The sequence below is a fragment of the Polypterus senegalus genome, chromosome 6 (assembly GCF_016835505.1).
Source record: "Polypterus senegalus isolate Bchr_013 chromosome 6, ASM1683550v1, whole genome shotgun sequence".
Taxonomy (NCBI): domain Eukaryota; kingdom Metazoa; phylum Chordata; class Cladistia; order Polypteriformes; family Polypteridae; genus Polypterus; species Polypterus senegalus.
Genome location: NC_053159.1, coordinates 138,712,323 through 138,738,798, shown reverse-complemented (window position 1 = coordinate 138,738,798; position 26,476 = coordinate 138,712,323).

Genomic DNA, 26,476 nt, shown 5'->3' with positions numbered 1-26,476 from the left:
CCCTTCTTCTTGGCAAATCCTCTCACGCTCCCTCAGATTGGATAAGAATGCAACTGCAACTGTCATCTTCAGGTCTGTCCACACATGGGTGGGCCACTCAAAGACAGTAAGAGATTTGTCCCAAAGCTACTCCAGGGTTGTATTGGCTGTATATTTCAGGTGAATGTCTTGGTGGAAAGTCAACCAATGCCCCATTCTGAGATTACATGCATTCTGGAGACATTTTTCTTCAAGGACCTCACTGTATTTGTTCTCGTTCAATCTCATTTAGTCTATATTCACTCAATTCTGACCAATCTCTCTGTCTCTCCACTGAGAAGCACCTTCATAGCATGATTCTGGCACCAGCATTATACTGCATTGTAGCAATGGTATTAGGCAGGTGATGAGTGCTTGCCAGATGTAGTGCTTGGAGTTCTGCCAAAATAGTTCAGTTTTTGTCTCATCCAACGAGAATCTTTTTCTTTAAAGAGTGGCTTCTATATTCCATAAACTCATGCATAATTGAACCCTGCTGAGATAATTGTCCTTCCAACAAGTTCTCTCTTATCATCAGAGGACTTCTGAAGCTCTGTTAGAGTAACAATTGGGTTTTTGTTCTTGTCCTGGGCCTATTTGCCCGATTACTCTGTTTGCCCAGATGTGCCAACTTCAAGAAGAGTTCCAGTGGTTCCAACCTTCATCTATTCCAAAATTATTGGGGTTACTATGTACATGGGATCACTCAAGTTTTTAAAAATGGATTTTCTGTATACCCTATCCTGATCTATGCCTCATCACAATTTGTTTGCAGGGGTCTGCGGATAGTTACTTAGACTTTTGTCCAAAACAGTACAATAGGAAATGTTGGACCTTATATACACAAGTATGTGCATTTCGGAATGATGTTCAACCATCTCAATTTGCTACAATCTAGTTCTAGACACATCTCAAGGATAATTAAAACAAACAGTATGCACCTGACCACAATCTAGATTGCCACTGCAAAGGGTCTGAATACGTACATAAATATATGACGTAATTAAATTTTTGATTTTTAATAAATTTGCAAATCTTTCTGAAGGCTTAATTTCACTTTGCCATTATGGATAGATTAGTGTTAACTGATGGGCAGAAATAGCAAATTTATCCATTTAAATTGACATCTATAACACAATAAGTGTGCACAAAGTGAAGGGAGTCTGAATTCTTTCTGAATTACTGTACACGGTACATACACAATTCAGGGGTGTAGGAGGAAATCAGAAGACCTGTTGTAAATCCACAAAAGGAAGAACATGCCAACTCAACCCAGATAGATGCCAGGTCAAGATTCAAACCCAGGTTCCCCAGAGCTGTCAGGCAATCATAATAGCCACAACACCAAACATTTATCCATGTATTTTCAAACTAACTTATTTTATTATAGAGCTGCTGACAGTTAAAGCCTAATCTTAGTAACATCAGATACAAGGCAGCAAGGAAAACTGGATGGGGCACACGGTCATGATAGGACATGCGTACATACACTAACAATATACCAACCTACACAAGCCGGGGCTGTAGAGAGGAACACAGAGGGATCTGGAGAACAAATCACACATGGGATGTATAAACTCCATGCATACAGAGGCCAGACCAGGATTTAGACAAAGGTGTCTGGAGTTGTGAGGCAGTGGCCATAACCATTCTACTATTACTATTGAATTAAATCTGACTTTTAATAATATGTGTAGAGTGCTGAAAGAATTTGAGTTCTAGGGTTTTGGAGTGAGCCTTTTCTTGGCAATTTAAAGAAATAGGTTTGAGATTTAGAAAGCATTCAGGTGTGCTTTGCTTTGGGAGTTCTTCTCTTTATTTGCTGTTTTGGGTCCTTTGTGAAACGTGTTTTTGGGTTCTTGTTCTTTTCATGTAATGTGTATCTAAATTACCGTGTTTGGTTTGCCTTATTCATTTACTTTTGGGCTTTGGAGGTTTGTTATTCTAGTTAACAAATATCCTCACCAGTTTCTCTTTTCCTGAAACAGAGATGCTTATTTGTTCAATTTGTTGTTTAATTCTGATTCTCTTTGTGCTTAACTAATAAATGAGTTCCATAAATAGACTGATTACAAACTTCCTGAAGAAGAGGCCTGAGTTGCCTTGAAAGCTTGCCTATTGTAATCGGTTCAGTTAGTCAATTAAAGGTGTCATTTTGCTTGACTTCTAATTGCAGCCATAATGGCTAATACGGTACAACACCCTACCACTCTAAACTCCTGAAATTCTGTGTTTGTTCTGAGGGGCACACCACCTTTTCTTTTCTAAAGCTCTAAAATCACAACAACATGTTCTTATTATAGTTAACAAACAATTTTTTAAACACTGAGAAGCTTACCTACACACCGAACAGATATATGGAAGGTTTGGGGGACCTTTATTTTGTTCAGGTTTTTTGTGTTTGGCATCTTTCTAGATCTTGTTGACTTTTGAAACACTTTATTTTCTTTTTAATTCTTTACCCTTATCTAATCTGACTTTTTAGCTCACTGTAATAAATATCTTCACTAAATGTTCTGTGTTTAGTTCACCTTCATTCTTGAAAAGTACTAAAAACATCTAACATTTAACATAAAAGGCACTGAATAAATTAAAGACCGACTGACCATAGCATTGATCAGGACAGTCCTCGAGTGTAGGCTGCAGCCTGATTAAGAATACTAATTATTGAACTTATTATAATACATAAGATAATGTACATCACCTCAGAGGGTCAATTAGAAGGTCAAGAGGTGCCTGCAGTTATCCTAACAGCCTAAAGGGAAAGGCAGGAACTATCAAAGGAGAAGGCATCTATCACTAACGACCAATTTAGAGTATCCATATAGCATAATATGAATGTTTTTGGGATATAGAAAGAAAAGCACACAGGCAGCGACCAGACCAGCATGAGCTATGAGGTAGCACTGCGATTCCCTGTGTCCCTCTGCTACCCAATTCAGGATCCAGATTAAAAAATAACTATCTGTTTCAAAGATTAATCATTTCTTTTTTTCCCAATTTACATCACCTCATATATGCACTAAGTAACACAAAAGATTGTAAATTAATATTTATGGAATAAAAGAAAGAAGACGTGACAGACATGAGCACATTAACAGTTCAGTCACAAAGCAAAAATAAAATCATTTCCTCCACAAAGCCTCTGCAGGGGTCATTGCATTACTGAGGAATATCTCATAAGCACAACTGATGACTGTGAAAATATAACATCCCTGATGCTGGTGCTACGATAGCTTCAGCACAAATTAAAGGTTATAGTGCACTTTTATCTTTGGGGCCTGTCTCCAGGAAACCGAAAAACACAAATGTGTGCTGATGCTTGCATGTGCTGTAAAAACAGTGCTGTGTATAGTAAGTGAGGCCACATCTGGTTTTACCTACTATTTGCATTCTTTCTTTCTTTATTGTGTTTTAAACAATTTTTTGAGCTGCGTTTCTTCGACATTTCTAAACTTCTGCAGCTAATGGAAAGGTTCAGGCATAGCGTATACAAATAAAAATTCCACAGTCCAATTATCTTCATTTTTAAGTTTTGGTGAAATTCAGAGCAAGAACAGTTCACATAAAATACAGAGTAAAATTGATAATACACACAAAAAAATTCTCTGTAATGTTTCTGTTTTAGGCTCACATATCTTAGTTATGTTTATGTTAATATTGCATATACATTTCTACATACATTAGAATATTTGTTGGTATACATGTTACTATTTACAGTCAGAAAACTGTATGTAAGACCAATTTAACAGGCCCAGGGTGCTGGAACACAAAAGTCACGTCATTATCCCTACCAGGCCCATGCATATACTCAGACATTATGAACATTACATATGTCAATAATAAATCGAGTAAAGGTAATGAAGTAGGAATAAAAAATACAAATCCAAAAGTTTATATCAGGTCAATTTCACCTTCCTTTTTCTTTTATTATTTTATTGGCATCTGAAAAAAATGAGCAAGATGTTATTGTTATTGGGTGTCTTCCCAAGGTTTCTTCCATTTTTTTTCCCTACAAGGGTTTTCTTGGAAGTTTTTCCTTGTCTTCTTAGAGAGTCAAGGCTGCTGTGTTGTCAAAAAGCAGGGCCTGTTAAAACCCATTGCGGCACTTCTTGTGTGATTTTTGGCTATATAAAAATAAACTGTATTGTATGGTTTGTATTGTGATGGGGGGCTGAAGCAGGATTACAGCACAAAAAAGGCCACATTATTATTAATTTATATCAAACATGCTTGAGAGTGTGAAAGCAGCAGAAGTACAAGCAAACAGAATTTCGGTATGCAGGGTACAATGTTGCAGACTTAAACAAATGGCACTGGCATACATACAGAAAACCAACGCACAGTACTGTGTAGTGGGAGATCATAAAATAAAACAAAAATAAAAAATACAGTTAAGCCTACAATTGTGTGCCACTTTAATAAGCCCTTAACACTTAGCTATCCAAAGTAATACTCAGAAGCAGTTAGAGCACAGAGTGTACTGTCCTGTTATGATTTCATGGAGAGCAGCACACATGCACAGGACAGGCTGATGTGTGATATTAATTAGTGTAAAGGCAGACGTTAAACCACTGAACTTACCATCTGAAGAGTTGAACTTAACAGGTCCATAACTTTCAGTTGAAGTTATATCTTCAAAATCACAGTACTCAAAAAAAAGCATGCAAGATAAATTAGCTCATTAATGTTTAAATATTTAAGGTAAGGCAACCCCTGTAATAATTTTTTCATTTCAAATATGACATGCATATAAATATAAGTTATGATGTATACACCTTTTGTGAACAATGACTTTTACCACTCAATTATGTACTACAAAGATATTTTAAAACATAATAAAATGAAAAAAGAAACACTGTTACACAAATAGAGACAACACACAAAACCATATAAAAGGGTAACTGTACCGTGTGTGCAATGTGTAGTCAGTCAGTCAGTCATTTTGTGCCACCTTATATTCAATGTCTCATGTAAAGTCTAATTAATCAGCCACAGGTGGCAATTAAGGTGGAAATAGCTCAGTTTGCATGCAGCAGACATGCCATCATCACAAGGCACAAAAATTGAAGCAAAAAACATTTTAATTTGCAGATGAACATGCTATTCTTTTTGTAAGTGTTGTCACGCGCGTGCGCATGGGAAGCAGCATAAAGGCTTTGGTGATAGTAATTCTCCACCAAGACAGAAGATGGCACTGTATAACCATACTCTCTCTTTTCCTCCTTCTTCAGAAAGGAAGACAGTGACCTTTCCACTTATAATGTCACTTCTGGGATCCATCCACCTGGACCTGCTTGTTCTTTCCAGAATGCCTGGAATCCAGAACGGCCACCATCTTGGGCAGTTGACCTAAGGCAATCATCTGATGAAAACTTGTTTTGCATTTTTACACACATTTATTTTTGCTTTTGAGCTCTTTCATTTATACAGAGTTGGCCGCAAGGTGTCCCAAAACTTTAATGTTGTCTTTTTCATCTTTATAGTGTACACTAAATTAAATAACTGCATGTTCTCCACAGCAACTATCTGAGATAGAAAAAGCACGCCACAAGCTGTGCTGCAAGGAAAACAGTTTTGCAGACATTCTGACAAACATGAATTGAGAACACGATGGTGATGCCATGAATGTGTTGTTGCACACATTTTTAAGTGCAGACCATATGAAAATTTGTAGGTTCGGCTTTGCCATTGTTCAGTACATCTTATGCCTGTATTGTTTCTTGCTGTCCTCCACATTGTTGTTTATGTCTTTGTTGGTGTTAACAGAATGTGCTATGCTGCTAAAGCTACTAGAAGCAGTGATATTAATATATATATATATATTCACGTATAAGTCGGGTCTTGAAACCCGAAAAATCAATCATAAAATTAGACCCCAACTTGTACGCCCTGTTCCAAAATGCAACACTTAATTTTTTTATTTTTTACATCTTCTTGCCTCCTCCAATCTCACATCAGTTTCTCAGACACATCGAATTTTGTTGCAGCAGCACAGTTACCAATTTCTTTTGCTACTTTACGTTTAATTTAAAACCAGATTCATATTTTCTTCTGATTGAATCCTCCATCCTAGATAAGGGATGCTGTATGATGAAGATGTGAGATACAAAAAACACAAATCAGTGCAAACGTTGCTTTGGAATAGTTCGGGTATTACCGTGTGGTCACGTAGGCACAATAGAGAGAGAGAGAGAGAGAGAGAGAGGGGTTAGGAGCACGCATTGATACAGCGCATTGGCACACCCACATAGAAAAAAAAGGCAGTGTGCTCCGTGGTTACTCTCTCAGGTGGGCGTTAGCATGTCATAATTTCTTGGACCAATAGCGTGAGTTTTCCGCATTTGACTTATACGACCGACATTATAAAATACCAGAAAGTATACTGTAAAATCAAGTCCCTACTTATGCGGGGGAGAACTTATCTGCAAGTAAATACGGTAGATGCTTTCTCATTAATCTTAACTGAAGTATTGATGGCTTCTACAAATAATCATTTAGGATTTTTTTGGTGTGTTTGTATGTTTTAAATGGTGAAAATATCATTATAGGTATTGTCTTTGGCAAAACAGTGTATTTTGCTTCATTCTACTTTGGCTTGCACTTTGAATGACCATCCCATTTCTCTTTTGATACACAATAACGCTAAGTCCGCAGTGGCTGCAGGTTTTTGTTCTAACCCAATTTCTTAATGAGAAGTCAATTACTGCTGATGACGCACATATTGCTTAAGTGACATTTTGATGCTTCATTTTAGTGGTCTCACTTGCTAAGATTCCACACCCTTAATTGCTTATTTCAATCTTAAACAGCTGCATTCACTGTCTCAATGGCTCCTTATTAGTAATAAGATGCAAAAGACAAAGCAGCCAGCAGTTCTCCATCCAGCTTGTTTCCACTTACATCTGTGTGTGTTCATCATGTACTGTTTGATTTAATAAAACATGTAACAGAAAATGTGACAGACTGAAAATTGTCCATTTTAGGCTTCAAATCATTTGGATGATATCTTTGGAAAAGAAAAAATCTACGATATAAGAACCTTACATTGCAGGCTAACAAGCCATAAAATTAAATAAGTTCCAAAACTGGCAAGGTTTGGTTTCTAAATAAGCAATTGGGTTGGAATGAAAACCTGCAGCCACTGCGGCTCTCCAGGACCAACACTGCCCACCCCTGCGCTAACACATTAAATGTACGATTTCATAAAAATTACCTATGAGATTGTGCCCCACCGCACTTGAATTTTTGTTTTAAAAGCTTTTCATTTAGGTTTGAATAGACAGATTTATAATTGCGATGTTGGGGTAGTGATGGCTGCTGGGCAGGCTGTTGCTGAGAGTGCCTGTCGATGAAAAGCATAGCACCAGGATGTGCACACACCTGAGTCACCCTGATGGTAGATCCAGGCATGACTGTGTGCCATGTGTAGGCAAACAATCTATCTTCCTACCTGAGCATATTCAATTGTTATATCAGAGTTTTAGGATTGTTCCACTAAGAAGTTAACTTGTAGGAGATAAAAAGAGTCTTCCGTTATCTATGTATGTATATAAAACTAACATTCCTATTCTACTTAAGAAAATACCTAAGTGAATTTAACATTAACATTAATTTATTAAAATTGGCATTTATTACAATCTTTGTTTAACTTGTCTTAACAATTAACCTGGTGTGATGGATTGTAGTAAACATCTTTTTTTCAAATCTTGTCTATATACACTAACTAGAGGAGATAGTTGTGACACCCATCCATTTTCTGAGCCTGTTTATCCAGTTGAGGATCACTGGCAGTTATGAATTTGCATACAGTTTCGCGTAACTGACACTAAAATTTGTTTTGCAGGTACTTTCACAAATGTGAAATGCAAAACTCAATAAAAAGAGTTTTTTGGATGTTTTAAAAGTTTTTGGAGTGGATATTGTTCCCTAAAGTCTTGTTCACACTTCCATGTTTCTTGTGTTCTTTCTTCTTGTGTAGCTACATAATGCATGCAACCTGTCACACACTAGTAAAATCAACTCTGTTTTTGCCTCTTGTTCACATCACCACATAGGAGTGGAAACATTTTCCACACAAAGACTCACCAGAATGCACCATGGTGCACATTACTGTGTTTTCTCCAAATTAAAATCTAATTATATATGTTAAGCTGCTCCCTCTCCCATAACCTAGCAACAACCCTTTCCTGTTTCCTGATTCCTGTACAAGAGGCTGAGGAAATGCATTATCCAAGCACTGTGTTTAAATTTAAATTTAAGTTTAATTTCTGTCTCTAATGCATCTTTAGGATGTTAAGCTAATCTGCACCATCATAAGTGAGATACGAAATGACTTAAGTACATTTTTTCATTAGGGATCTTTATTTAAGTACTAAATGACACATGTAAATGCCTGCATTAAAAACAACCTAATGAAAAAATTGTGATCCTTAAGTTCTAAAACTCCTAGATCAATGCACAGAGTGTATATATCCATTCAGAAAATCCCAAAAAACATAATTAAAATACAGTTGACAACAGCTAGAAGCTAAATGTAATTTGCTTAACAAATTATTTTGCCTCACAAAATATAAGGGTTCTGAGATTGTTAATGATCCTAAAAGCATTAATAAATTAATCTATCAGAACATCTTCAGTTAAATAGCAAACTACATATCCAAGAACATCTGGGAATATGCATTTCAGATTGAAGCCTGGAAACATTCCTTCAGACAAAGTGTCTTGAGTATCTGGAGCAATCTACTGAATCATTTGATGCACCTGACACCCTATTGGTTTTAAAAATTAAATGGGAGAGTCATTGGGTCAACTTAGAGAAAATTGTCGGCTCTCACCTGAAAATGTAGTTTCTTGTATTTCTTATGTTCATTATTTATCATACAAGTTGCTATTGGCATGTTTGTTAAGCCGTCATAACTTGATGTCAAACCAGCCAAGGAAGTGTTACAGGCTCCTTCATGTTTAATGCTCCTTGCAGGTGAACAACATCAAAACAGAAGAACTTTTGGAAGGATATCCATTTCATCTCAAGATTCTCGACACCTTCACATTTGATTGTGGATCCTTGCACCATGGTCTTCGGACAGCAGATATGAAACCACACACAATTATGCTCAGAATCTTGACTGAAGCAAACACTTCATTCAAAAACTTACAAGACCCTTGATGACTGTTGGCCTACCTCTCTTTATCTGATCAGCGAGTGCTCTCCCACACCTTCATTACATTTAAGTCGTCCCAGTCACAACTGGTTTTTCAAATGTGTTGTGTCATAAAGTATTTCTAGGTTACAATGGGTTTCTTTTGTAGAAGTCCTGTCTCTGGCCAAAGGCCATGCGAAACTCATGCTTTGATAACACTAGCATCCTGCACAGTATGAAACCATTGTGAAAGCTTGGCTGATGGCTTATTACATAAAGCTGTAAATTATTAACACATTTCATTACCTCTCCTCCTGCCTGCTTGTAAACCTATAAAACATTTTAAAGAGGTCGAAAGTAAACAAAAATGGTGAATTTATTGAAAAAACACAATGGGTAAGCTTACACAAAAGATAAGTTAAAGCAAAATATGCAACCTCAGTGGGCATACTACAAGGGATGTTCAAAAACTTTCTGCACTTTTTAAACTCTATTTATTAAGAATTTCAAAAACAAATTAAATTACTTTTTACATAGTCACCTTCACTTGCAATGCAGTTTTCCCAGTCACATGACACTCTCAGACATGACCAATTACTACTTCTCCCGCCTTCCCTGTTTCCAATGAAAATATAAAAGTGTGCAAACATTTTGAACGTCCCTCGTATTTCCTCTGTCTACCTGATGAGGTAACCCTCCCGTTTGCTCCCCTTCTGGCTTTCCTCCAAGTCCTGCTCCTCCTAAAGTTAAACCAATGGCTTCACCCTCTGCCTTAATTATGACTCGGTAATCCTGCAGTTAAAGGCATTTTAAGGGTCAAGTGTGGGTCTTTAAAGTCTCAGGATCACTAATTCACAGTGCCCTCTGGCAGACCCTGAACCCAATGCTCAAGCACGTTAAGTGACATGCCCCCAATCACACAGTTATTGAGAGGTGGGGACTGAACTGGCAGCTTTGTGGCTTGAATTCCAAAGACTTAGCAATAGATCATTATATACTTTTTGTTATATAAACTGCATTTTTTGTACTAGTAATTTTGTGTATTTTATGTTTTTTTCACCAAGGATTCAATTTCTGGGCTTTGTCTTTAATTCATTTTGATAAAGTTTTTTTTGCTCTTTTTTTTTTATTTCACAACACCTGTGGAGGTTCATATGACCATATCCATCACACTGGTGACATCACAGATGCGACAAACCACCTTTGATTGCTTTATCCCTTGTTGGATTCACATCTAAGGAATCAATTCTCTTTAGCTGTATTAGGTTTTGAGGCTCTAGTAGGCTCTAGTGCTAGGTTTGTGCCTCTGTTTTCAAATTTGTTTTGTCTGTGACCTCTGATTCTTGTTTTGCCCCTTGGTTTCTGTTTCCAGTTTTTGATCTTATGGATTTGACGCCTTTCTGTGTTTCAACTACGCCATGGTCTTTTCATCCATTTCTTCCTGACTTCATTCTCACAATAATCCTCAGACACGTCTTCTGTTCCAAAACTAGGTTTAATCGTGCACTAACTTATGGCTCAATTAGACTGTATGTCGGTCATAAAGTGAATAATCATTGCAATTGAGGCTCTGTGGGTCACCAATATGTATACTTTAACTACTGGTACAGAGTAGAACAAATTGATCATCGAGTCTAGGCAACTGCATGCCATGTCCATGCAAGGGAAGGTGGTGCAGTTGAATGCATAAGAATCAACCATGTGGAGCAGTGCCAATCAAAACAAAACTTTAATGGCTCTTCGAGGGTCAGAAAACATATGAGACCCTGTAAAGTAATAATAATAATAATAATAATGAAAAATGTATTGTTATTTACAAGCCATTTCTATCTTCTTCATGAAAGAAAAAAGTGTAAACCATTGGCACAGATTGCAAATAAAAAGACATACCAGCTGTGTGAAACACGACGTTGAAAAAATGCAGTGTAGGATGGCCAGTCAGTGCTCCGAAGACTGGAACGTTTGTTGGTTGCAGCATCCATACAGGAAGGAAAACAGCCGATAGATTGCTACCTCTGCAGCTCCACCACGGCTTCTCTCACTGCCTCTAGGCAGAATGTATCATTCTATGACTGGCAGTGCTTCCGCAAGTGCATGATAAATAAAAGGCATTTGGCCTCCAGCGGCTATATTTGGCAATTTCTGAAACACTGTTACCCTATTGTTTTCCTATGGCTCTAATACAAATGACCTCTATACATGGCTGTATGGTATACGTTTCTAAATTTGCCATTTATTCCTTTTAGATTCCATTGTTATTCTTTGTTTTGCATACCGTTTAGGTTTTTTATAACATTTTAAAATTATCATGTTCTTTAGTGTATGTTTTCACCACTATTTTGTTTATCAGTTCTGGCTGAGGTTGCTGCCTTTTCGCGAATCTTTGTTGTTGGCAATGGCACTCCACTGCGATTAAATGACAACAGTAATTTGCATCATTTGATATCATCATACTGACAATATAAATCATGGCAGTTCCATCTCCTTTATGTCCAAGTTTCTGGATTGTTCTCACAAAGCTATAGTGTACTTACTTATTCAAAGTCTTTTTATGGCGCCAGGATTCTTATGTATTTTGGTTTTACATATATAACAAGAATAAGAAGATGAACTAGATAACAAATAATACAATAATTAAATAACAATGCAAGAATAAAGTCTGTGTTTCACAACCTCACAACTGTAAACCTACTGTTACCCACCCTTGTGTGTGTGTCTATATATATATATATATATATATATATATATATATATATATATATATATATTGTGAGTGGTGTCCTACCCGATTGGTGGTGGCAGCGGCAGCAGTCACTCAAGATGGCAGCTCCTCTGCTCCGTATTCCTACATGTAACGCTGGTTGCTGCACACTGATGCTCTCTTAGCTACAAGCTGACTCTCTCTTAAACAGTAAACCAATGGCAAAGAAACACAGCTGCCCTTCGAAAACCCCCACCTAAATATTATTTCAATGGGAAACAAACACACTGTTGACCAGCTCTTTTGTGGGATCAACTGTGGCTTTGCTCCCTTACCAAGTAATATGCTTCTCACACAGTGCTTAGAACATTTAAAAGACTAAGCCCCGGACAGCCCACTGCTCTCTCTTCTGTCCTCTCTTTCCCGGACCATGTCTGCCCCAGCCACTGCTTGATGTTCTTTTAAGCTGAAGGGTGGCACTAGAGTAGGATATTTGCCAGTTGCTACCTGTACGCTTGTGTGTCAAAGATAAACTCCTGTTAAATAAACTCTTGCGTCTGTTACTCCCTGTTCAGCAATAAAGTTAATCTTCCTTGGAAACCCTGTCTCGTGCAACTCTATGATCCAACCTTGACAAGATATATATAAATATATATATATATATATGTATGTAGATGATGTATAGGGGTGCTCACATCAACAGGTTCACAAACAACATGAGTGATCTTTTCCATTTCCAAGTGATGCCTTTACTAAGCAAATCAAAGTTAAAGAACATAATATAAAATATCTAGAGTTTAGTAGGGTCCTCATTTTTATAAGCCAATAAATCCAACACTGAAGTTACAGCTGAGCATCAACTTTGCTGCTGGATTAGGCCCCCATTTTTGCATTGGATATTCTTCCTGTGCAGTTCACAGTGGTGTTTCCATACCTCTTCTCATTGACAGTGATAGGCTCCTTTTCTCTAGAAGAGACAGTCCATGCTCTGTCACTGATCTCCTTGGGCTGGACATCTTCCCGGCACATTAAATTTGAGTTCACTGGTTATGATTTTCTTTGGAGGCTTCTAGCACTCCCCTGCACAAGGAGTTGAGCATGTCCTGAGGCTCTTAGGAACTCCTTGTACACCCACCACTTGCCTGTTCTGGGTTAAGTGAAGTGTCACATTATATAAAAATGTGTGACAGTGTGGATATGTATATATCTGTGAGTATATATTGTAGACACAGGGGCCACTCTCCACCCAGAATAATGCAGGCAGGACACATAATGTACAAAAAGCGGCCTCTTTGTTGAACAAATAAAGCATATCTGATCCAAGACACCAGACTAGAAGCACAATGTCTCTGCACCCATGAACCTTCTGATACCCTTAACAGGCCATATCTCTGAGGGCACTCCAATCCTCCCCGCCTTTTCTATTGAAGGGTCAGAACAGTCCAATAGACTCCAATTTTTAGTTGATGACTAAATTCTTTCACTCAGGAGAAGGCAGGTAGGTTTTCCTGACATCTGCTGAGTAGGCTGACATGATTGTGCGCAAGACGCAGATGTCTGTCACATATGCTGGTATAACTGCCAGCACCCCTTGTAAAGCACCTAAAATACATACAGGACATGCCATTTCCTAGTTGTGTCCATCTTCCAATATCGAAATGATGATATGGGACACCAAAGCTAATTTGAGATTTCTTCTTTCTTAGGTTTCAGGGACCATTTCATGGTCATGCATCACCCGTTTCTCCTTGGTATCCTCTTGCCCACCAGGAAGCTCTTCACTATGTACAGAATATGTGTACATATGAATGCATATGCAACATATTGTGGATTTACAAACACTTATTTAAATTTAAGTATCTGCAGGCTTATGTTCCAATGTGCATTTCCTTGCCTGATCACTGTGTTGGCCTTTTGCCACTTACCATTAATGAGGGGGTCAGGATAAATGACTGTTCTAAATTGTTGCATTAATGGTGCCCACAGTAGAGGAGGCTGCAATGGACAGGCCTTCCACCCCCATGCCATCAGAATGAAAAATAAGTGTTAAAAAAGAGTGGAAGGGTAAACTGAAACAAATGTGTAATGATAAAAGAAAAGAATAATGTTTTTGAAAATGAATCCTTCAGTTATTTCAGATGCACATGTGATCATCTGTCCTGTCTAAAAAGAGTATTTTTACTGCTCTTTTGAATTCTGAAGCTGAAGTCATCTTGATAATAAACATACTGTAGCTGCTAGATCAAGCAGAACCAAAGCATTTCCTCATAGGCAGCTTGCCGCCTGCACCACACAAGTTCCGCAACGACCCCTGGTCACCTCAATGTTTTTGTTTATATCTGAGAATATGAAAAGACTAGCAATTAGATGGAAGCACAGCTCTTTCTGCCAGAATAAAAATGGACGTCAATGGTGCAAGAAGACTCCACAAAGCAAAGCAGAGCTGGCAGAATGCCTTGAAGTAAAAATTGAAGCCATCGTCCTTCACAAGGTCTCCTACTAAAGTTTTTTTGTGAGGCTGGCTGTACAACGAGATCTTTATAGAGCAAAAACAGGCACTCATCAATGACATTCTGCAGCAGACTTTCTGCATTCATTTTAGATTATTTATACTGCATGAGAGAAGTCATCACATTAAAGCTGGCTTTTACTGGTGACAGCATCTGTTAAATAGGTAAACTGATAACATAATTTCATGTAAAATGAAAGCAGAGGGCACATTTCAGATCAGAATGACCCCTAATTTAAAGATTTGTGCATATAATGATGGTTGTTTAAATTAGTGCCAAAGTCTGCCTTTAGTATTTGGTCACCTTGACCATCTCTAAACTTCTTTCTACAGTAATGCATAACCCCAGTGCTGAGACTGTAGTTTGATTACAGAACATAACAAAGGCTATTACCTAAAGCTCCAATAGCCCACCTTGTTCCAGGGTTATTTAGTATTTCAGATGTCGCAATAAAACTCCAAAGACATTAAAAAAGGTTTGGGGCACCACCCCATTTATTGTACCCTGGCTGCAAATGGGTAATTTGGTAGAGATGTTCACAGGTTTGAGTCCAAAACAGAACTGATTTGAGTTTGAGAATATGGCGGCTTTAAAGGCCGGGACAGGATGTGACATCATCTAGAACGGAACCGGAAGTGATGTCTTCAGGACCAGAAGTGATGTCATCAATAGCACTGGAGCCGGAAGTGTTGTCTTTGGGGGACTGGAAGTGACATCATCCATGGTGCCAGTACTGGAAAGTGACATCAACAATAACGTCGGTACCGGAAGTCACGTCATCAATTGTGCCGGGATCTAGTGGGATTTCCTCTGGATGGTCTGCAGATGATTGAGAGAGAAAGTCAGTGTAGCTCGCCATCCCCTGGTCTGGCGTGGTACTATTATTCAGGTCCTTTAGTTGCCTCCCAATCACACATGTGTGACACAGATTGAAACCAATGCACACACTCAGACTGGGCCAGTTTAGATGTTGTTAATGAAACTAACTCACACATACAGCTTTGAGGTGTGAGAGGAACAGTCAAACATGGTGGAAACCTTCAACAGACATGATGAAATCTTCATACACCACAAACACAGTGATCTGGCCTAGTAACTGATCGCAGTTTTCTGGAACTGTAAAACAGCAGCATTAGCGTTTGGACTACCCTACCTCCCATTAAAGCTAACAGCAGACATTTACCCATCTTTAAAGGTACATCAGACTCAAACACCTCCGTCTTTCATCATAAATATTTTAGATAAAGATAACAGTTCAATTTACACTGTAAGCTGCACTGAACATAAAAGTCAGAAGGTAGATAGATAGACGGGCGGACAGACAGATAGATAGATAGATAGATAGATAGATAGATAGATAGATAGATAGATAGATAGATAGATAGATAGATAGATAGATAGATAGATAGTACCATGCATGCAAATCAGAGAGTCACCTTCCCAGCTCATCAAAGTTAAGTACCACCGTCCCAGGCCACCAGGAGACACAATTCATAACCACCGTGTCTCCTTTTCCACTCACAGCTCAGAGAAGCCAACCAGTGAGAACTACAGGCCCTGCCCATTAAGTTCCAGGAGCTATAAAAACGGGGTGCTCCCAGAAGGTGATAGAAGATGACCCATCTAAGGGAAAGAGGTCTGACAACAAGTCTGACAAGTGAATAAGAAACATTGTAATGGCTGATGGCTATATTGAGTTCTGTTATATTTGGTACCACAGCGCACTTGCTATCTTGTTACATGCATCAACAAGTAAATGGGGTGGTGCGGTTGGCACCCCAACATTTCACCTGAGTTCCTGTGGTTACTAGCGGTCAACAACAATAGACAGATAAATACTTTATTTGTCTCAAGGGGGAGATTACGGTTTTTACAAAAGCTCAAGAAATATTATAACAATGAACAACAAATCCTCTCAAACACACAGAAGAATTACAAAAAAAGAAGAAAAAACTACTAACATTGCTACTGCCAAGAGTGAGTCATGCTAAAAACATATTGCTGTAGGTTTTTGCAAAGCAGTTTATAAATGCAAAGGATTACCATTGTCTTGTGCATTTTCTAATTTCAATATGAAGAAATTATAAATATGCAGAAATTGTGACATTTCTAGGAAATATATATGTAAAAAATTTACAAGGATATTGCTTCAGTAGAGTTAACTACGTTCAACAAAATGAACAGTTCCAATGGAGATGCATGGGTTTGACACACTCAGGCAAATTGGCATGTTGTTTCCACACTGACATGAGCTACACTTCTTTAAAAATGTACACCATTTGCTACAGCCATTATTTCATCTGTTTTACTTTTACCTTAGTTTCAATTCAGATTCAACTGGACAGAGACTCTATTCTAGTTTGATTTCAAACAAAAAATGATACAGCGCTGGAAGGAACAGCAATTCATTATAGGAAGCACAGATATAAGCCCTCAATCTATAAGCAGTTTTTCCATTCATCTAACAGTCAATTTTCTAAACACTCTTTATCCACTATGGAGACACAGGAACTGGAGCCTATGTCAGCAGCATTAGGAGTGCAATTGGAGCCTACTGTGGATGGGGTTTCAATCCATTGCTGGGTATACTGTACATACTCAGATGTATTCACACAGTCACCACATACAATAACATAGTCAGTATAGTGAAGAAAAAGCACATTGATGTGGAGAGAATCTGCAAACTCCATACAGAGTCATTGGATCTTGCAGGCATGCCAGTCTGACACCATATTGCTCCCAGCCATGATAGCATTCTGGCTCATAAATGTCTGTGTATAAAAACAATACATATTTAAATATTATTTAATATGTATATTTAATTTAATTAAATTTAATTAATTAATTAAATCATCGACTGATTCACAATTTTAATAGGCATCTGGCTTTTTTATTTAAATATGTGTGTGTCAGCTAAGATACCATAATGCAAAGTCTAAGGTGATGCTTGACATGACATGTACCAACTGAGAAAAGAAATAAATAATAAATTAAAAGTAAACTCTTGCAATCCAAGAATGACGATTGCATTAGATTGTATTAAAAATGTACCTCCCCCCCTTCAGTTATTGCATCTTTTAGTGCATGGGACTTGAGCCAATCGTAACAGCAGACAGTACAGAAAGAAAATAATCTTGAACAGAGTGCCAGTCCATCATAGAGCACAATTACTCACACCCATGTTCTGTCATACTGAGCCAATTTAAAATGGCCAAATAACCAAAGAATCTGTGAATGTTACAGAGGATGGATGGTATCTTGACTGGGATGGAGGGTGATTCCTTGCCTGGCTTGTAGGCCATAACAGAAGAACAGCACTGATGGAAATGTAATCCAGCTGGGATGTTTTTAATCCTTATTCCAGCCTTGGTGAAAGAATAGTGGATGAACTGCGTGAGGCTATAAATCAAGAACGGTTCATTGTCTTGTTCAAGAGGTGGACTCGTTCCAGTTTGGACACCTATTGGGTTGTATGGGGCTTGGAGTTTGGAAGTGCAACTCTATCAGGGTCTTTGAGTGCCACCAGAGGGTGCGGCCAAGACAGGTTCTCCCCACACTCTGCATCACCCAGATATACTCTGAGGAGGTCCCATTCTGGTGGTCCAGACAGAAAAGAAATATATTATAATGTATTGTGTTGGACTGAGCCTTTTGTGGTGTCATTATTTAATAAAATAATGCTATGCAACACAGGGACTGCGTCTCAAGTGGTTGTGTCTAATGTTCAGTGCTCAGTGGCACTCATAATTGGTCACAAGGCATATCCATAGCAGGAATACTGGGAGGAAAACCCACATTGACGTTAAAAATGTAATATACTAGCTCTGTACATTACTAATTGTAATTATTTTAGTTTATTTATTCCAGGAGTGAGAGCCCATTCAGCATTAGTAGGTGCAAAGAAGGAACCTATCCTTGAGAAAATCCCAAACCACTGTAGGACATACTCCAAAATCAGGTCAGACTGGACTCACCAATGAGCCTAACTTGCATGTCTCTGGGATGTGAGAGGAAAGCGGAGTACCTGGAGGGGGCAAGCCATGCGTTCATGGAGGTGAGGTGCAACTCCGTGCATTGACAAGGGTTGGAACTTGGACTTACTTAGGTTACTATAGCTGTGCAGCAACAGTGTCATTTGAAGTGCCATCATGCCCTACTATTGAAATCAGTGATTTGAAACATATGCTTGCATAAATTCATTCTTTTTTTGTTTCACTGTATCTTTCAAGCATAATATAGAAGAAAGGATTCAATTTCCCAACTCATGCAGGGACAGAAGCAATAAATCTGTCAGTAGTGCTAGCAATTTTACCTCTTGATCAATATGGAAACTTATATAATTAAAGTATACAGTAAAATACTACAGACAATAGCATTTAGTTTAAACTATCCTTAAAAGTAATGATTTCCAGCTTGATGTACTCTACAGTATGTTTTATGTGGCCATACATAAAATGAGCAATAAAGTTTCAATTAACATGCAAACTAGATGCAAATGTTTGTATGTAAAATCAGTAAAAAATGTATTTTAACAACAATGGATTATGAATATCTACATATCTATCAGCATGAAGAGACAGTGTTCTACTGGCACAATCATACTGCAAAACAAGTTAGAAAGGGGAGGACAGAAAAACAAAAATGGGATTGAACCACACACGTGCAGATTAAACTTGTGAGCAAAGTGATAACATCAATGTAACCTGGTACAAGACCTTTCTTCAGTAAACAACAAAGTTATCAGTCATTAGTAAAGAGTTTGAAATAAAAGTATTAATGTTACAGTCAAGTGGTATAACTGCAAACTCCCTGATGAGAAATCATATTACGCCTCCACAGTGAAAAAAAAAAGACGAAAAGTACAAAAACAGAAAAATCAGTAATCGATTAAATAGCCTAATACTCCTATACAGTATTTCAATGTTCTTTGTTATTACAATGTAAAGCCTTCAGAAATTAAAAATAAAGAACCAATGAGAAGTCAAACAAAATCACACCTTTTATTGGCTAAACAAAAATATTACAATATGCAAGCATTCAGGGCAGCTCAGGTTGCCTGAAGAAGGGGCCCGAGTTGCCTCGAAAGCTTGCATATTGTAATCTTTTTGGTTAGCCAATAAAAGGTGTCATTTTGCTTGACTTCTCATTGCATCCACAATGGCTAACAAAGTAAAAATATAGAAGCAGAAATACAAAGTCAATGTGATGAAACAAAAAAATCCATGCTAAAGGTCTAAGCATCCAAGAATGTGGTGGCAAAGCCCATTACTAAACTGTGACTCGTCTAACCTACTCCTGTTTGCCAGAACTATGACCACAGTTCCTGGTATGGATTACTTATTCCAGTGGTTGTACCCGTTACTTTTTGATGTGTAGGTCCCTCAATTTCTGCAGCACCTGCAGTAACTTTCTTATGCCAAACTGCATTCAATAAAATATTTTGTTTTAATCCTAACCCTAACCTTTCTCATCCTTTCTTTACATCATATTTAAAAATCATAAGAAGCTAGTCATAAATAACAGTAATGAAGGAGAATAAACCAACGAAATCGACAATACAGTCAAATCCTACAAATCTTAAGAATCTAAGACAGAAGAAAAATACAGTTTCAACTTAGTTTTAAAAGAAGAAAGTTAAGACCAGTCATGGAAATGTTGTGATAAAGAGCTCCAGATGCTAAGGACCGTGACGCTGAATGATTTGTTGTCCCAGGAAGTTTATTTGGTCTGCAGAACAATTAGGAGTTGAAAATATAAGAACATTTGGAGGATAATAGTGATGAAGAAGCTGATTAAGATATGGAAGAGTAAGACCATGTAGGACCTGGAATTTAATGAGTTCAAGTTTATATATGATATGGGAAGAAACAGGCAGCCTGTGTTGATGGTGAAAGACAGGAGTAATGTGTTTGGTATGTTTGCTGTATGTAAGAGCTCTGCTTTCTGGATATATTATAATCTAGTGAGTGTTTAAACAGGAAGGCCTGCAAAGAGGAAGTTAGGCTATGTTCATGCTAATATGTTTTCATTTAAAAACATACTATAGAACATTGGTCTCCATTTTTGTATTTTGGTCACACTTCACACTTTTTAACTCCAGAAATCATAGACTTTTGAAGACACTGTATCTTCTGAAATCGGTGTTGATAAGTGGATAGGAAAACAAAGACTTTTTAAAATGCATACTGTAATCATGCTCTGATTTATTCATGCTTATTACGTACTCCTTCCCCAAATGGATACTGCTTGTAGCTGTGTTTGTCCAATGTAAGTTCCTCATAGCTACATTGACATTGGACAATTCTGTTCAACCCCTAAAGCGAACTTGTAATAGAACTTCCTTATAGCTCGAATTTATCTGAACTTATCTGAACATCTTCAGATAATTCCACAGTCCAAGTATTTTAATTTTATACGTTTTACTAAAATTCATAGCAAAACAGTTCACACAAAAAATAGCATTACAAAAAAGCAAAAGTTCTACCTAATGCTTACTTATCTAGTTTCATTTCTATATGAATAAGGTCAGTCACTCATTCAAATGTTCACATGTTTATAAAATGTTTAGTGAGGACTGATTGGCATCCTAGTCAGAATGGACTCTACTCCCTTGCCCGGCCTTAATATGAACGGCAGCAAAGGATCTGCGATACTTCCCTTCTGCTCCAGGACATGGTTACAGAAGGATGCTTCAGCAGCAGCTATATTAGGGCTGGCCTCTTAGCAGCCACAGAAGGACACACTGGATGGCCAGCGCGTGACTGCCTACTATGGGCAGAATGTCACCCCATACCAGCAGAATGGATGTTGTGGTTCCATTGGGGTGATCTGTTGGGTTCTATCAGGGCCACTAGGGGAGCTGTTGAATATTGATGACAAAAGGACTGCTGTGGTCCTGACTGACCCTAATGTGGTTCCACTGGGCAATAGATTGTGCACTAGAGGCACTCTCGAGTCAGGCATTAAAAATGAGCCCTCCACTGGACCTGGGGACAGGAGAGGAGCTGGACAACAGTCGTCCGGGATGAGTGAAAAAGAAAAGAAAAAAAGAAGAAAAAAGAGGATTGAATTGTGTACTACTGAGGTTCTGCTTGCCAATAAAAGTAACCTTTGCATGAACCCACGACTGTCCTTGTGTAGTTGTGTCTGGGGTTTGGGGTGCTGATGCACCTTCTATTGGCCACCATTTGTAAAATGATCAGAAAACTGTATGAAAATGTTCTACCAGTAAACTAATCTAACAGTCCATGTTTCAAGCAGAGAGACTGTTTCCTAACAGGCTTAATTAACACTCTGTATTTACAGGAACAGCTATGAAAGAAAACCAAAATTCAATGTAATGAACATAGAAGAGCTGCTTTTCAGGGCACTCAGTATGGTTCTTACTGTATGCACCTCACAGTTTGAATACTGCAAACATCGGCAAAATGCAGATAATTGCCTGGCTGCTACACTTTTGTGATAAATCCCATGGCCAGCAGAGTTTTCATCCCTTCAAAGACTTTTAATAATTCTTTGCATTTATTTAGCACTTTTCTCACTACTCAAAGTGCTCAGCAATTGCTGTAGTTGTGTGGACATGACCATAGAATAGTCAAAATAAGAAGCAATGAAAGTATGCACAAGTGTGATCGTGTCTCTCCTATTAAGTAACGCGCAAAAATAAGTGCTATTACGAAGGTGATAAATGAGCTTATTTGAGGCTCAAATGTAAGCAGTGAGTCAAAAAGGACACCAAAATTATGCACCACTTGTGAAGGTTAAACCAACTCACCATTAATGTTAATGCTGAAGTATGAAGTTGATTTGGGACCATCTAACAACACTGCAGCCTTATCAGCATCCAGTTTAAGGAAATTAGCATCCAAACAAGTCTTTAAATCAGAAACGGATGCCAGCAAAGAATGAAGTGGCAAATCGGTGTTAGACCTGGGATTAAGATAAATCTGAGTGTCATCAGCATAACAATGAAAGCTGAGACCATATCGGTGAATAATATGTCCTAAAGGGAGCATATATATTGAAAAATGAAGGGGGACTGAGAACAGATCTCTCTGGTACACTTTGGGTAACAGGAGCATAAGAGGATTTATATTCACCAATTGTAACAAAAGACATTCTATTAGACAGATAAGATTTAAGACAGGACAGAACTGTTTCAGCTATGTCAACTGAGGAAAGGTGTCATTGAAGTATGTATGTCAGATTTATAGTGTCAAATGCTGCACTAAGATCACGCAGCAGGAGAATGCTGAGTGCCATAGCATCAGTGGATAAAAGAAAATCATTAACAACTGAGAACAGTCTCAGTGCTGTGTAATATGCGAAAACCAGACAGAAAAGTTCACAAAGATCCTATTGAACTAAACAGGTCTGAAGTTGCATAGTGACAGCCACTTCCAGTACCTTACCTAGCAATGAGAGGTTGGAGCCTGAATCTATTAAGACAGGATGGATCAAGACCAAGGGGCCTCATGCATAATGCCATGCGAAGAATTCACACTATAACATGTCATACAGACAAAAGCAGAAATGTTCGTATGCACAAAAAAATCCAGATGCATAAATCTGTTTGTTCGCCAACTTTCACGTTCTTCCGCTACATAAATCCCAGTCAGTGTGAAACGTAACGCACGTGCACGCGACTGCTGTCACTCCCAAACTCCTCCCAGAATTATGCCTCTTTGAATATGCAAATCAATATAAATAGCCCTTAAGCTCAGCTTTCTGTGAAAAGGCAATAGCAAATGCACTGGGGTAAATAGAAGAATTTCAGCGAATACCAACTGGAGGCAAGGAAAAATGTACTATTTGTTGGCTTAAACAGTGGTATAAACAACAAAAGGAAGTTGATCAAGTGACATAGAGTGTCAGAGAAACTCAAAAGCTCAAGTTCACAAAGTCGCACAGTGCCCGAAATAAAAAAGAAGTTGTCAGATATCAAAGTTGCAGAGAAAAGGCAAGTCGTAGCCCACCGTCTGAGTGTCATATGAGTAAGTTTAATAGGGTACAGAGAAAAAAAAATAGGCACACAGTGGGAAAAAAAGCATGAAATGTCAACTTTACTCTCGAAATTTCCACTTTAATCACGTAGTTTATTTTGTCATTGAAGTAGACCATCATAAACTTCATCTTAAAATCATTTAATTCACTGTTTCTCAAATCCCATCGTAACTAAAGTAGCACGTTAAATGCTTTGTTTAGTATTTCATCTTCTGTGTGCTCTATGCGTGTGAATCACTACGTAATTCTTAAATGGGCTTTCTCTTCCTCCGAGAGGACACAGAATCCATTATATTTGTGATATTACAGTATTAAAATACTGAGATGTATGCTTGATATAATTTTCATGATGATATGAGTTAAAGCATATTAAACATGGGAACAAGGTGGCACAGTGATTGTTCATGCCTCACGCAAGATTTTTGCTGCGACCTTCAATGAAATAATTTATTGCAGCAGTACTGTCTCTTTCAAACATACTAAACCCCCATTCCTGTCCTTACTTTTCTTTCTACAAATAGCCAATCGCCACACAATCACCTCTGTAACAGACGTTAAGCCATCTGTAAGCTTAGAACGCTGATTCTTCAAAACTTTTAAGGAACATTGAAATATCTTCGAGTACATGTTAAATTATGCTATCTATCCAGTGTCGCGCCAATCCCAGCAAGAATACAGCGCAAGGCAGGAACAATTCATTGAACGGAGTGCTAGCTCCTCACTAGCACTGCAGCACTGTTTCCTCACATGTTTAATTATTAACAATATAGATTATTTAAATGAAGTTAAAGTTTTATCTGTATAATATAATAAACATATTTTGTTGCATTTCATCTTAAAAATGATATCGTCATCATATGTAAATACGTGCTTTATAAAGTGGCTCAGGTTGTGCAATATTATAACTGTATCAAGTTTACAGTAAGGTAATTGTACTTATAAGTACAAACTGTTCTACAAGGAGCACTTGATGGACTGATTGAGTGCGTTTATAGTTCTTGGGATGAAACTGTTTCTGAACCGTGAGGTTCGTACAGGAAAGGCTCTGAGGCATTTGCGGTATGAGAGCAGTGGCTGAGGCAGCGTGTGCTTGATCCTATATACCGATAATTCTCTTTCCGATCAGCTGCTGATACTGCTATGATTCCCTACTCGGATACAGTGATATAAATACTCCGAGTGGTGCAGTGAGAGTCATATGGAAAAAGATGATCCGCTGTGGCAACCCCTAACTGAAGCAGCTGAAAGAAGAAGAAGAAGGTGCAGTGAGAGTAACAATGCTAAAGCAGCTATGGTATTTAGAATAGTTTGACCATTCTCTGCACCATTATATTGTTACAGGTTAATTAGAATCAGATGCATTAAACTAATAAACAATATGCGGTTAATTTCAGTGTATTTATAGGGATGTATTTTTTCAGTGTATTTTTCAGGGATGTGGATCTAAAAAGGAAAGCACTGCTTTGACGCTGGGTGCCAATCTGCAAAACCGAGCACAGAACTTACGTATGCCAAGGTATGAGCTACCATGGAAATGTGCATGGCTTTACGCCAAGTTTAGGTTTTACACATCGCAATTTGAACCTGGAAATGTTTGTACGCAACATTTTTTTGCGTACGCACCGTTTATCAATGAGGTCCCAGGTTTCTTAAGTATAGGTGTAACAGCAGTGGTTTTAAGAGAAGATGGTAGATGGCCAGAAGCTGAAGATGAGAAGTAAGAAATGGGTCCTGCAATAAACTGAGGCATCAGACTCAAGAAGGAAGTAGGAGCAGGGCTGAATTGTGAGGAGGAAGATTTAAATTTTGAAATTAGCTCAGTGATGCAGAAATAACCAACAGTTCTCTCATAAGACAAAGGAGAAAAAACCATTCAGTCCATCAAGCTTGTTTGTTTAGCTAATGGCTAAGCTGTCCCAATATCTTATCCAGATTTTTCTTAAAGGCTGTCAAGGTTTCTGCTTCAACTATAAGAAACATTAGAAATTTGGTAAACGAGAGGAGACCTTTCAGTCTATCAAGTCCATTTGTTTAAATAATAGCTAAGCAGTCCCAATATTTCATGCAGATTTTTCTTGAAGGTTCTCAAGGTTTCTACTTCAACTATATGTCTTGGTAGTTTGTTCCCAAGTCCCACAACTCTTTGCATAAGGAAGTGCTTCTTGGCTTCACTTTTAACCACACTTCGCCTTAATTTCCATTGGTCTCCTCAAGTATGTGATTCACCCCTAAGCTGGATCTACTTTATCAATGCCTCTGAGGATTTTAAAAACTTGGATTAGGTTCCCACACAGTATCCTCTGCTTGAGACTAATTTCCATAAGTGTAAGCCAATGGTGGCATTGCAAAAGCTTGCGGGACAAAAGCATTCTGATTAAAGTGAGCCATGAAAAGCACCCCATAACAAATGCACAAAGTAAAATGTGTGCTGTATTGTTACTCTGTAATTTACATGGTTTTGCATTGTCTCTCCATTTTTGTTCTGCCACAACAGTTGAAAGTGGCAGGCCATCGGGCACAAGAATATTAAATAGAACCAAGAGAAAACAGTCAAAAGGGCTAATGAAGGTCAAAACTGAAAGGCCAATAAGCAGTAGCAACAAAACAAAAATACTAAGTAAGTATTGACACCAATATAGTGCAATGAAAAGCGTGGAACAATGTGAGAAATGGTTGGAGTACCTGGAGGTTTGCTCTTTGTAATATTGTCAACAAAGCAATAATAGCAATGAAACAGATTGGTCGATAGCAAGGCTGAAAAAGGTTTGCTTCCGGTGTACCGTTTCATATGTAGATGTTGGTTACACAACTGAACACTCACTTCTCTTATGGGAGTTCTTTATGTTGCATTCTGGAAGGAAAGGCATGACTTGAGGTGAATGGTGAAAGGAAATGACATCAGTGTTTCAGGAAGCGTTCGTTCCTAGAGGTAAAAGAGGAGAAGAAGTTACCGAAAGTGCCCTTTCCTGCTCGAAGATGATATTGCCTGTTTCGTAGGCCAGCAGTGGCGCATGTTTGACGACAGTGAGATTTCTAAGAAGGACATTGAATACATGTTTTCTAGAGTTTATCCACAATTTTGGATGATGTGAATACTTTGA